The sequence below is a fragment of the Chroicocephalus ridibundus genome, chromosome 4 (assembly GCF_963924245.1).
Source record: "Chroicocephalus ridibundus chromosome 4, bChrRid1.1, whole genome shotgun sequence".
NCBI classification, from domain to species: domain Eukaryota; kingdom Metazoa; phylum Chordata; class Aves; order Charadriiformes; family Laridae; genus Chroicocephalus; species Chroicocephalus ridibundus.
Genome location: NC_086287.1, coordinates 71,910,669 through 71,924,875, shown reverse-complemented (window position 1 = coordinate 71,924,875; position 14,207 = coordinate 71,910,669).

Here is a 14,207-nt window from a genome sequence, read left to right as displayed (position 1 = left end):
GGAAAACTATGCCTTGTTCTAAAGCTCTTTGGGAACCGCTTGCGTAGCCCCACACACCTGGGGGCTGCAGGCTTTCCTGCTGCCTTCAACCTCAAAAGCACGCTTTCCCACTTGGCGCCGCGCCAGGCACAAAAATGGCCATATGTCTGGAGATTGGTCCCTTTCCCAAAGAGCCAGCAGGGAAAATTATTCCTTATTCTAAAGCTCTTTGGGAACCGCTTGCGTAGCCCCACACACCTGCAGGCTGCAGGCTTTCCTGCTCTCTTCAGCCTCAAAAGCACGCTTTCCCACTTGGCGCCGCGCTAGGCCCAAAAATGGCCATATGTCTGGAGATTGGTCCCACGCCCAAAGAGCCAGCAGGGAAAACTATGCCTTGTTCTAAAGCTCTTTGGGAACCGCTTGCGTAGCCCCACACACCTGGGGGCTGCAGGCTTTCCTGCTGCCTTCAGCCTCAAAACAGCCCTTACTCACTTGGCGTCGCTCCAGGCACAAAAATGGCCATATGTCTGGAGATTGGTCCCACGCCGAAAGAGACAGCAGGGAATACTATGCCTTGTTCTAAAACTCTTTGGGAACCGCTTGCGTAGCCCCACAGACCTGGGGGCTGCAGGCTTTCCTGCTGCCTTCAGCCTCAAAACCACCCTTTCCCACTTGGCGCCGTGCCAGGCCCAAAAATGGCCATATGTCTGGAGACTGGTCCCACGCCCAAAGAGCCAGCAGGGAAAACTATGCCTTGTTCTAAAGCTCTTTGGGAACTTCTTGCGTAGCCCCACACACCTGGGGGCTGCAGGCTTTCCTGCTGCCTTCAGCCTCAAAACCACCCTTTCCCACATGGCGTCACGCCACGCACGAAAATGGCCATATGTCTTGAGGTTGGTCCCACGCCCAAAGAGCCAGCAGGGAAAACTATGCCTTGTTCTAAAGCTCTTTGGGAACCGCTTGCGTAGCCCCACACACGTGGGGGCTGCAGGCTTTGCTGCTGCCTTCAGCCTCAAAACCACCCTTTCCCACTTGGCGCCGCGCAAGGCACAAAAATGGCCATATGTCTGGAGACTGGTCCCACGCCCAAAGAGCCAGCAGGGAAAACTATGCCTTGTTCTAAAGCTCTTTGGGAACCACTTGCGTAGCCCCACACACCTGGGGGCTGCAGGCTTTCCTGCTCTCTTCAGCCTCAGAAGAACCCTTTAGCACTTGGCGCCGCGCCAGGCCCAAAAATGGCCATATGTCTGGAGATTGGTCCCACGCCCAAAGAGCCAGCAGGGAAATCTATGCCTTGTTCTAAAGCTCTTTGGGAACCGCTTGCGTAGCCCCACAGACCTGGGGGCTGCAGGCTTTCCTGCTGCCTTCAGCCTCAAAACCACCCTTTCCCACATGGCGCCACGCCACGCACAAAAATGGCCATATGTCTTGAGGTTGGTCCCACGCCCAAAGAGCCAGCAGGGAAAACTATGCCTTGTTCTAAAGCTCTTTGGGAACCACTTGCGTAGCCCCACACACCTGGGGGCTGCTGCTTTCCTGCTCTCTTCAGCCTCAAAACCACCCTTTCCCACATGGCGTCACGCCAGGCACAAAAATGGCCATATGTCTGGAGGTTGGTCCCACGCCCAAAGAGCCAGCAGGGAAAACTATGCCTTGTTCTAAAGCTCTTTGGGAACCGCTTGCGTAGCCCCACACACCTGGGGGCTGCAGGCTTTCCTGCTGCCTTCAGCCTCAAAACCACCCTTTCCCACATGGCGTCACGCCAGGCACAAAAATGGCCATATGTCTGGAGACTGGTCCCACGCCCAAAGAGCCAGCAGGGAAAACTATGCCTTGTTCTAAAGCTCTTTGGGAACCGCTTGCGTAGCCCCACACACCTGGGGGCTGCAGGCTTTCCTGCTCTCTTCAGCCTCAGAAGAACCCTTTAGCACTTGGCGCCGCGCCAGGCCCAAAAATGGCCATATGTCTGGAGATTGGTCCCACGCCCAAAGAGCCAGCAGGGAAATCTATGCCTTGTTCTAAAGCTCTTTGGGAACCGCTTGCGTAGCCCCACAGACCTGGGGGCTGCAGGCTTTCCTGCTGCCTTCAGCCTCAAAACCACCCTTTCCCACATGGCGCCACGCCACGCACAAAAATGGCCATATGTCTTGAGGTTGGTCCCACGCCCAAAGAGCCAGCAGGGAAAACTATGCCTTGTTCTAAAGCTCTTTGGGAACCACTTGCGTAGCCCCACACACCTGGGGGCTGCTGCTTTCCTGCTCTCTTCAGCCTCAAAACCACCCTTTCCCACATGGCGTCACGCCAGGCACAAAAATGGCCATATGTCTGGAGGTTGGTCCCACGCCCAAAGAGCCAGCAGGGAAAACTATGCCTTGTTCTAAAGCTCTTTGGGAACCGCTTGCGTAGCCCCACACACCTGGGGGCTGCAGGCTTTCCTGCTGCCTTCAGCCTCAAAACCACCCTTTCCCACATGGCGTCACGCCAGGCACAAAAATGGCCATATGTCTGGAGACTGGTCCCACGCCCAAAGAGCCAGCAGGGAAAACTATGCCTTGTTCTAAAGCTCTTTGGGAACCGCTTGCGTAGCCCCACACACCTGGGGGCTGCAGGCTTTCCTGCTCTCTTCAGCCTCAAAAGAACGCTTTCCCACTTGGCCCCGCGCCAGGCACAAAAATGGCCATATGTCTGGAGATTGGTCCCACGCCCAAAGAGCCAGCAGGGAAAACTATGCCTTGTTCTAAAGCTCTTGGGGAACCGCTTGCGTAGCCCCACACACCTGGGGGCTGCAGGCTTTTCTCGCGCTTTCAGCCTCAGAAGAACCCTTTCGCACTTGGCGCCGCGCCAGGCCCAAAAATGGCCATATGTCTGGAGACTGGTCCCACGCCCAAAGAGCCAGCAGGGAAAACTATGCCTTGTTCTAAAGCTCTTTGGGAACCGCTTGCGTAGCTCCACACACCTGGGGGCTGCAGGCTTTCCTGCTGCCTTCAGCCTCAAAACCACCCTTTCCCACTTGGCGCCGCGCCAGGCCCAAAAATGGCCATATGTCTGGAGATTGGTCCCACGCCCAAAGAGCCAGCAGGGAAAACTATGCCTTGTTCTAAAGCTCTTGGGGAACCGCTTGCGTAGCCACACACCTGGGGGCTGCAGGCTTTCCTGCTGCCTTCTGCCTCATAACTACCCTTTCCCACTTTGCGTCGCTCCAGGCACAAAAATGGCCATATGTCTGGAGATTGCTCCCACGCCAAAGGAGCCAGCAGGGAAAACTATGCCTTGTCCTAAAGCTCTTTGGGAACCGCTTGCGTAGCCCCACACACCTGGGGGCTGCAGGCTTTCCTGCTGCCTTCAGCCTCAAAACAACCCTTTCTCACTTGGCATGGCTCCAGGCACAAAAATGGCCATATGTCTGGAGGTTGGTCCCACGCCCAAAGAGCCAGCATGGAAAACTATGCCTTGTTCTAAAGCTCTTTGGGAACCGCTTGCGTAGCCCCACAGACCTGGGGGCTGCAGGCTTTCCTGCTCTCCTCAGCCTCAAAAGCACCCTTTCCCACTTGGCTACGCGCCAGGCCCAAAAATGGCCATATTTCTGGAGATTGGTCCCACGCCCAAAGAGCCAGCAGGGAAAACTATGCCTTGTTCTAAAGCTCTTTGGGAACCGCTTGCGTAGCCCCGCACACCTGGGGGCTGAAGGCTTTCCCGCTGTCTTCAGCCTCAAAACCACCCTTTCCCACATGGTGCCGCGCCAGGCCCAAAAATAGCCATATGTCTGGATATTGGTCCCACGCAAAAGAGCCAGCAGAGAAAAATATGCATTGTTCTAAAGCTCTTTGGGAACCGCTTGCGTAGCCCCACACACCTGGGGGCTGAAGGCTTTCCTGCTGCCTTCAGCCTCAAAACCACCCTTTCCCACTTGGCGCCGCGCCAGGCCCAAAAATGGCCATATGTCTGGAGATTGGTCCCACGCCCAAAGAGCCAGCAGGGAAAACTAAGCCTTGTTCTAAAGCTCTTTGGGAACGGCTTGCGTAGACCCACACAAACTGGGGGCTGCAGGCTTTTCTCGCTCTTTCAGCCTCGAAACCACCCTTTCCCACTTGGCGCTGCGCCAGGCCCAAAAATGGCCATATGTCTGGAGGTTGGTCCCACGCCGAAAGAGCCAGCAGGGAAAACTATGCCTTGTTCTAAAGCTATATGGGAACCGCTTGCGTAGCCCCACACACCTGGGGGCTGCAGGCTTTCCTGCTGCCTTCAGCCTCAGAAGAACCCTTTCGCACTTGGCGCCGCGCCAGGCCCAAAAATGGCCATATGTCTGGAGATTGGTTCCACGCCCAAAGAGCCAGCAGGGAAAACTATGCCTTGTTCTAAAGCTCTTTGGGAACCGCTTGCGTGGCCACACAGACCTGGGGGCTGCAGGCTTTCCTGCTGCCTTCAGCCTCAAAACCACCCTTTCCCTCTTCGCGGCGCGACAGGCACAAAAATGGCCATATGTCTGGAGGTTGGTCCCACGCCCAAAGAGCCAGCAGGGAAAACTAAGCCTTGTTCTAAAGCTCTTTGGGAACGGCTTGCGTAGACCCACACAAACTGGGGGCTGCAGGCTTTTCTCGCGCTTTCAGCCTCGAAACCACCCTTTCCCACTTGGCGCTGCGCCAGGCACAAAAATGGCCATATGTCTGGAGACTGGTCCCACGCCCAAAGAGCCAGCAGGGAAAACTATGCCTTGTTCTAAAGCTCTTTGGGATCCGCTTGCGTAGCCCCACACACCTGGGGGCTGCAGGCTTTCCTGCTGCCTTCAGCCTCAGAAGAACCCTTTCGCACTTGGCGCCGCGCCAGGCCCAAAAATGGCCATATGTCTGGAGATTGGTTCCACGCCCAAAGAGCCAGCAGGGAAAACTATGCCTTGTTCTAAAGCTCTTTGGGAACCGCTTGCGTGGCCACACAGACCTGGGGGCTGCAGGCTTTCCTGCTGCCTTCAGCCTCAAAACCACCCTTTCCCACTTCGCGGCGCGACAGGCACAAAAATGGCTATATTTCTGGAGACTGGTCCCTTTCCCAAAGAGCCAGCAGGGAAAACTATGCCTTGTACTAAAGCTATATGGGAACCGCTTGCGTGGCCCCACAGACCTGCGGTCTGCAGACTTTCCTGCTGCCTTCAGCCTCAAAACCACCCTTTCCCACATGGCGTCACGCCAGGCACAAAAATGGCCATATGTCTGGAGGTTGGTCCCACGCCCAAAGAGCCAGCAGGGAAAACTATGCCTTGTACTGAAGCTCTTTGGGAACCGCTTGCGTAGCCCCACACACCTGGGGGCTGCAGGCTTTCCTGCTGCCTTCAGCCTCAAAATAGCCCTTACTCACTTGGTGTCGCTCCAGGCCCAAAAATGGCCATATGTCTGGAGGTTGGTCCCACGCCGAAAGAGCCAGCAGGGAAAACTATGCCTTGTTCTAAAGCTCTTTGGGAACCGCTTGCGTAGCCCCACACACCTGGGGGCTGAAGGCTTTCCTGCTGCCTTCAGCCTCAAAACCACCCTTTCCCACTTGGCGCCGCGCCAGGCCCAAAAATGGCCATATGTCTGGAGACTGGTCCCACGCCCAAAGAGCCAGCAGGGAAAACTAAGCCTTGTTCTAAAGCTCTTTGGGAACGGCTTGCGTAGACCCACACAAACTGGGGGCTGCAGGCTTTTCTCGCGCTTTCAGCCTCGAAACCACCCTTTCCCACTTGGCGCTGCGCCAGGCACAAAAATGGCCATATGTCTGGAGACTGGTCCCACGCCCAAAGAGCCTGCAGGGAAAACTATGCCTTGTTCTAAAGCTCTTTGGGATCCGCTTGCGTAGCCCCACACACCTGGGGGCTGCAGGCTTTCCTGCTGCCTTCAGCCTCAGAAGAACCCTTTCGCACTTGGCGCCGCGCCAGGCCCAAAAATGGCCATATGTCTGGAGATTGGTTCCACGCCCAAAGAGCCAGCAGGGAAAACTATGCCTTGTTCTAAAGCTCTTTGGGAACCGCTTGCGTGGCCACACAGACCTGGGGGCTGCAGGCTTTCCTGCTGCCTTCAGCCTCAAAACCACCCTTTCCCACTTCGCGGCGCGACAGGCACAAAAATGGCTATATTTCTGGAGACTGGTCCCTTTCCCAAAGAGCCAGCAGGGAAAACTATGCCTTGTACTAAAGCTATATGGGAACCGCTTGCGTGGCCCCACAGACCTGGGGGCTGCAGACTTTCCTGCTGCCTTCAGCCTCAAAACCACCCTTTCCCACATGGCGTCACGCTAGGCACAAAAATGGCCATATGTCTGGAGACTGGTCCCACGCCCAAAGAGCCAGCAGGGAAAACTATGCCTTGTACTGAAGCTCTTTGGGAACCGCTTGCGTAGCCCCACACACCTGGGGGCTGCAGGCTTTCCTGCTGCCTTCAGCCTCAAAATAGCCCTTACTCACTTGGCGTCGCACCAGGCCCAAAAATGGCCATATGTCTGGAGGTTGGTCCCACGCCCAAAGAGCCAGCAGGGAAAACTATGCCTTGTTCTAAAGCTCTTTGGGAACCGCTTGCGTAGCCCCACAGACCTGGGGGCTGCAGGCTTTCCTGCTCTCTTCAGCCTCAAAAGCACGCTTTCCCACTTGGCCCCGTGCCAGGCACAAAAATGGCCATATGTCTGGAGACTGGTCCCTTTCCCAAAGAGCCAGCAGGGAAAACTATGCCTTGTTCTAAAGCTCTTTGGGAACCGCTTGCGTAGCCCCACACACCTGGGGGCTGCAGGCTTTCCTGCTGCCTTCAGCCTCAAAACCACCCTTTCCCACTTGGCGCCGCGCAAGGCACAAAAATGGCCATATGTCTGGAGACTGGTCCCACGCCCAAAGAGCCAGCAGGGAAAACTATGCCTTGTTCTAAAGCTCTTTGGGAACCACTTGCGTAGCCCCACACACCTGGGGGCTGCAGGCTTTCCTGCTCTCTTCAGCCTCAGAAGAACCCTTTAGCACTTGGCGCCGCGCCAGGCCCAAAAATGGCCATATGTCTGGAGATTGGTCCCACGCCCAAAGAGCCAGCAGGGAAATCTATGCCTTGTTCTAAAGCTCTTTGGGAACCGCTTGCGTAGCCCCACAGACCTGGGGGCTGCAGGCTTTCCTGCTGCCTTCAGCCTCAAAACCACCCTTTCCCACATGGCGCCACGCCACGCACAAAAATGGCCATATGTCTTGAGGTTGGTCCCACGCCCAAAGAGCCAGCAGGGAAAACTATGCCTTGTTCTAAAGCTCTTTGGGAACCACTTGCGTAGCCCCACACACCTGGGGGCTGCTGCTTTCCTGCTCTCTTCAGCCTCAAAACCACCCTTTCCCACATGGCGTCACGCCAGGCACAAAAATGGCCATATGTCTGGAGGTTGGTCCCACGCCCAAAGAGCCAGCAGGGAAAACTATGCCTTGTTCTAAAGCTCTTTGGGAACCGCTTGCGTAGCCCCACACACCTGGGGGCTGCAGGCTTTCCTGCTGCCTTCAGCCTCAAAACCACCCTTTCCCACATGGCGTCACGCCAGGCACAAAAATGGCCATATGTCTGGAGACTGGTCCCACGCCCAAAGAGCCAGCAGGGAAAACTATGCCTTGTTCTAAAGCTCTTTGGGAACCGCTTGCGTAGCCCCACACACCTGGGGGCTGCAGGCTTTCCTGCTCTCTTCAGCCTCAAAAGAACGCTTTCCCACTTGGCCCCGCGCCAGGCACAAAAATGGCCATATGTCTGGAGATTGGTCCCACGCCCAAAGAGCCAGCAGGGAAAACTATGCCTTGTTCTAAAGCTCTTGGGGAACCGCTTGCGTAGCCCCACACACCTGGGGGCTGCAGGCTTTTCTCGCGCTTTCAGCCTCAGAAGAACCCTTTCGCACTTGGCGCCGCGCCAGGCCCAAAAATGGCCATATGTCTGGAGACTGGTCCCACGCCCAAAGAGCCAGCAGGGAAAACTATGCCTTGTTCTAAAGCTCTTTGGGAACCGCTTGCGTAGCTCCACACACCTGGGGGCTGCAGGCTTTCCTGCTGCCTTCAGCCTCAAAACCACCCTTTCCCACTTGGCGCCGCGCCAGGCCCAAAAATGGCCATATGTCTGGAGATTGGTCCCACGCCCAAAGAGCCAGCAGGGAAAACTATGCCTTGTTCTAAAGCTCTTGGGGAACCGCTTGCGTAGCCACACACCTGGGGGCTGCAGGCTTTCCTGCTGCCTTCTGCCTCATAACCACCCTTTCCCACTTTGCGTCGCTCCAGGCACAAAAATGGCCATATGTCTGGAGATTGCTCCCACGCCAAAGGAGCCAGCAGGGAAAACTATGCCTTGTCCTAAAGCTCTTTGGGAACCGCTTGCGTAGCCCCACACACCTGGGGGCTGCAGGCTTTCCTGCTGCCTTCAGCCTCAAAACAACCCTTTCTCACTTGGCATGGCTCCAGGCACAAAAATGGCCATATGTCTGGAGGTTGGTCCCACGCCCAAAGAGCCAGCATGGAAAACTATGCCTTGTTCTAAAGCTCTTTGGGAACCGCTTGCGTAGCCCCACAGACCTGGGGGCTGCAGGCTTTCCTGCTCTCCTCAGCCTCAAAAGCACCCTTTCCCACTTGGCTACGCGCCAGGCCCAAAAATGGCCATATTTCTGGAGATTGGTCCCACGCCCAAAGAGCCAGCAGGGAAAACTATGCCTTGTTCTAAAGCTCTTTGGGAACCGCTTGCGTAGCCCCACAGACCTGGGGGCTGCAGGCTTTCCTGCTGCCTTCAGCCTCCAAACACCCCTTTCCCACTTGGCCCCGCGCCAAGTCCAAAAATGGCCTTATGTCTGGAGATTGGTCCCACGCCCAAAGAGCCAGCAGGGAAAACTATGCCTTGTTCTAAAGCTCTTTGGGAACCGCTTGCGTAGCCCCGCACACCTGGGGGCTGAAGGCTTTCCCGCTGTCTTCAGCCTCAAAACCACCCTTTCCCACATGGTGCCGCGCCAGGCCCAAAAATAGCCATATGTCTGGATATTGGTCCCACGCAAAAGAGCCAGCAGAGAAAAATATGCATTGTTCTAAAGCTCTTTGGGAACCGCTTGCGTAGCCCCACACACCTGGGGGCTGAAGGCTTTCCTGCTGCCTTCAGCCTCAAAACCACCCTTTCCCACTTGGCGCCGCGCCAGGCCCAAAAATGGCCATATGTCTGGAGATTGGTCCCACGCCCAAAGAGCCAGCAGGGAAAACTAAGCCTTGTTCTAAAGCTCTTTGGGAACGGCTTGCGTAGACCCACACAAACTGGGGGCTGCAGGCTTTTCTCGCTCTTTCAGCCTCGAAACCACCCTTTCCCACTTGGCGCTGCGCCAGGCCCAAAAATGGCCATATGTCTGGAGGTTGGTCCCACGCCGAAAGAGCCAGCAGGGAAAACTATGCCTTGTTCTAAAGCTATATGGGAACCGCTTGCGTAGCCCCACACACCTGGGGGCTGCAGGCTTTCCTGCTGCCTTCAGCCTCAGAAGAACCCTTTCGCACTTGGCGCCGCGCCAGGCCCAAAAATGGCCATATGTCTGGAGATTGGTTCCACGCCCAAAGAGCCAGCAGGGAAAACTATGCCTTGTTCTAAAGCTCTTTGGGAACCGCTTGCGTGGCCACACAGACCTGGGGGCTGCAGGCTTTCCTGCTGCCTTCAGCCTCAAAACCACCCTTTCCCTCTTCGCGGCGCGACAGGCACAAAAATGGCCATATGTCTGGAGGTTGGTCCCACGCCCAAAGAGCCAGCAGGGAAAACTAAGCCTTGTTCTAAAGCTCTTTGGGAACGGCTTGCGTAGACCCACACAAACTGGGGGCTGCAGGCTTTTCTCGCGCTTTCAGCCTCGAAACCACCCTTTCCCACTTGGCGCTGCGCCAGGCACAAAAATGGCCATATGTCTGGAGACTGGTCCCACGCCCAAAGAGCCAGCAGGGAAAACTATGCCTTGTTCTAAAGCTCTTTGGGATCCGCTTGCGTAGCCCCACACACCTGGGGGCTGCAGGCTTTCCTGCTGCCTTCAGCCTCAGAAGAACCCTTTCGCACTTGGCGCCGCGCCAGGCCCAAAAATGGCCATATGTCTGGAGATTGGTTCCACGCCCAAAGAGCCAGCAGGGAAAACTATGCCTTGTTCTAAAGCTCTTTGGGAACCGCTTGCGTGGCCACACAGACCTGGGGGCTGCAGGCTTTCCTGCTGCCTTCAGCCTCAAAACCACCCTTTCCCACTTCGCGGCGCGACAGGCACAAAAATGGCTATATTTCTGGAGACTGGTCCCTTTCCCAAAGAGCCAGCAGGGAAAACTATGCCTTGTACTAAAGCTATATGGGAACCGCTTGCGTGGCCCCACAGACCTGCGGTCTGCAGACTTTCCTGCTGCCTTCAGCCTCAAAACCACCCTTTCCCACATGGCGTCACGCCAGGCACAAAAATGGCCATATGTCTGGAGGTTGGTCCCACGCCCAAAGAGCCAGCAGGGAAAACTATGCCTTCTACTGAAGCTCTTTGGGAACCGCTTGCGTAGCCCCACACACCTGGGGGCTGCAGGCTTTCCTGCTGCCTTCAGCCTCAAAATAGCCCTTACTCACTTGGTGTCGCTCCAGGCCCAAAAATGGCCATATGTCTGGAGGTTGGTCCCACGCCGAAAGAGCCAGCAGGGAAAACTATGCCTTGTTCTAAAGCTCTTTGGGAACCGCTTGCGTAGCCCCACACACCTGGGGGCTGAAGGCTTTCCTGCTGCCTTCAGCCTCAAAACCACCCTTTCCCACTTGGCGCCGCGCCAGGCCCAAAAATGGCCATATGTCTGGAGACTGGTCCCACGCCCAAAGAGCCAGCAGGGAAAACTAAGCCTTGTTCTAAAGCTCTTTGGGAACGGCTTGCGTAGACCCACACAAACTGGGGGCTGCAGGCTTTTCTCGCGCTTTCAGCCTCGAAACCACCCTTTCCCACTTGGCGCCGCACCAGGCACAAAAATGGCCATATGTCTGGAGACTGGTCCCACGCCCAAAGAGCCTGCAGGGAAAACTATGCCTTGTTCTAAAGCTCTTTGGGATCCGCTTGCGTAGCCCCACACACCTGGGGGCTGCAGGCTTTCCTGCTGCCTTCAGCCTCAGAAGAACCCTTTCGCACTTGGCGCCGCGCCAGGCCCAAAAATGGCCATATGTCTGGAGATTGGTTCCACGCCCAAAGAGCCAGCAGGGAAAACTATGCCTTGTTCTAAAGCTCTTTGGGAACCGCTTGCGTGGCCACACAGACCTGGGGGCTGCAGGCTTTCCTGCTGCCTTCAGCCTCAAAACCACCCTTTCCCACTTCGCGGCGCGACAGGCACAAAAATGGCTATATTTCTGGAGACTGGTCCCTTTCCCAAAGAGCCAGCAGGGAAAACTATGCCTTGTACTAAAGCTATATGGGAACCGCTTGCGTGGCCCCACAGACCTGGGGGCTGCAGACTTTCCTGCTGCCTTCAGCCTCAAAACCACCCTTTCCCACATGGCGTCACGCTAGGCACAAAAATGGCCATATGTCTGGAGACTGGTCCCACGCCCAAAGAGCCAGCAGGGAAAACTATGCCTTGTACTGAAGCTCTTTGGGAACCGCTTGCGTAGCCCCACACACCTGGGGGCTGCAGGCTTTCCTGCTGCCTTCAGCCTCAAAATAGCCCTTACTCACTTGGCGTCGCACCAGGCCCAAAAATGGCCATATGTCTGGAGGTTGGTCCCACGCCCAAAGAGCCAGCAGGGAAAACTATGCCTTGTTCTAAAGCTCTTTGGGAACCGCTTGCGTAGCCCCACAGACCTGGGGGCTGCAGGCTTTCCTGCTCTCTTCAGCCTCAAAAGCACGCTTTCCCACTTGGCCCCGTGCCAGGCACAAAAATGGCCATATGTCTGGAGACTGGTCCCTTTCCCAAAGAGCCAGCAGGGAAAACTATGCCTTGTTCTAAAGCTCTTTGGGAACCGCTTGCGTAGCCCCACACACCTGGGGGCTGCAGGCTTTCCTGCTGCCTTCAGCCTCAAAACCACCCTTTCCCACATGGCGTCACGCCAGGCACAAAAATGGCCATATGTCTGGAGACTGGTCCCACGCCCAAAGAGCCAGCAGGGAAAACTATGCCTTGTTCTAAAGCTCTTTGGGAACCGCTTGCGTAGCCCCACACACCTGGGGGCTGCAGGCTTTCCTGCTGCCTTCAACCTCAAAAGCACGCTTTCCCACTTGGCGCCGCGCCAGGCACAAAAATGGCCATATGTCTGGAGATTGGTCCCTTTCCCAAAGAGCCAGCAGGGAAAATTATTCCTTATTCTAAAGCTCTTTGGGAACCGCTTGCGTAGCCCCACACACCTGCAGGCTGCAGGCTTTCCTGCTCTCTTCAGCCTCAAAAGCACGCTTTCCCACTTGGCGCCGCGCTAGGCCCAAAAATGGCCATATGTCTGGAGATTGGTCCCACGCCCAAAGAGCCAGCAGGGAAAACTATGCCTTGTTCTAAAGCTCTTTGGGAACCGCTTGCGTAGCCCCACACACCTGGGGGCTGCAGGCTTTCCTGCTGCCTTCAGCCTCAAAACAGCCCTTACTCACTTGGCGTCGCTCCAGGCACAAAAATGGCCATATGTCTGGAGATTGGTCCCACGCCGAAAGAGACAGCAGGGAATACTATGCCTTGTTCTAAAACTCTTTGGGAACCGCTTGCGTAGCCCCACAGACCTGGGGGCTGCAGGCTTTCCTGCTGCCTTCAGCCTCAAAACCACCCTTTCCCACTTGGCGCCGTGCCAGGCCCAAAAATGGCCATATGTCTGGAGACTGGTCCCACGCCCAAAGAGCCAGCAGGGAAAACTATGCCTTGTTCTAAAGCTCTTTGGGAACTGCTTGCGTAGCCCCACAGACCTGGGGGCTGCAGGCTTTCCTGCTGCCTTCAGCCTCAAAACCACCCTTTCCCACATGGCGTCACGCCACGCACGAAAATGGCCATATGTCTTGAGGTTGGTCCCACGCCCAAAGAGCCAGCAGGGAAAACTATGCCTTGTTCTAAAGCTCTTTGGGAACCGCTTGCGTAGCCCCACACACGTGGGGGCTGCAGGCTTTGCTGCTGCCTTCAGCCTCAAAACCACCCTTTCCCACTTGGCGCCGCGCAAGGCCCAAAAATGGCCATATGTCTGGAGACTGGTCCCACGCCCAAAGAGCCAGCAGGGAAAACTATGCCTTGTTCTAAAGCTCTTTGGGAACCACTTGCGTAGCCCCACACACCTGGGGGCTGCAGGCTTTCCTGCTCTCTTCAGCCTCAGAAGAACCCTTTAGCACTTGGCGCCGCGCCAGGCCCAAAAATGGCCATATGTCTGGAGATTGGTCCCACGCCCAAAGAGCCAGCAGGGAAAACTATGCCTTGTTCTAAAGCTCTTTGGGAACCGCTTGCGTAGCCCCACAGACCTGGGGGCTGCAGGCTTTCCTGCTGCCTTCAGCCTCAAAACCACCCTTTCCCACATGGCGCCACGCCACGCACAAAAATGGCCATATGTCTTGAGGTTGGTCCCACGCCCAAAGAGCCAGCAGGGAAAACTATGCCTTGTTCTAAAGCTCTTTGGGAACCACTTGCGTAGCCCCACACACCTGGGGGCTGCTGCTTTCCTGCTGCCTTCAGCCTCAAAACCACCCTTTCCCACATGGCGTCACGCCAGGCACAAAAATGGCCATATGTCTGGAGGTTGGTCCCACGCCCAAAGAGCCAGCAGGGAAAACTATGCCTTGTTCTAAAGCTCTTTGGGAACCGCTTGCGTAGCCCCACACACCTGGGGGCTGCAGGCTTTCCTGCTGCCTTCAGCCTCAAAACCACCCTTTCCCACATCGCGTCACGCCAGGCACAAAAATGGCCATATGTCTGGAGACTGGTCCCACGCCCAAAGAGCCAGCAGGGAAAACTATGCCTTGTTCTAAAGCTCTTTGGGAACCGCTTGCGTAGCCCCACACACCTGGGGGCTGCAGGCTTTCCTGCTCTCTTCAGCCTCAAAAGAACGCTTTCCCACTTGGCGCCGCGCCAGGCACAAAAATGGCCATATGTCTGGAGATTGGTCCCACGCCCAAAGAGCCAGCAGGGAAAACTATGCCTTGTTCTAAAGCTCTTTGGGAACCGCTTGCGTAGCCCCACACACCTGGGGGCTGCAGGCTTTTCTCGCGCTTTCAGCCTCAGAAGAACCCTTTCGCACTTGGCGCCGCGCCAGGCCCAAAAATGGCCATATGTCTGGAGACTGGTCCCACGCCCAAAG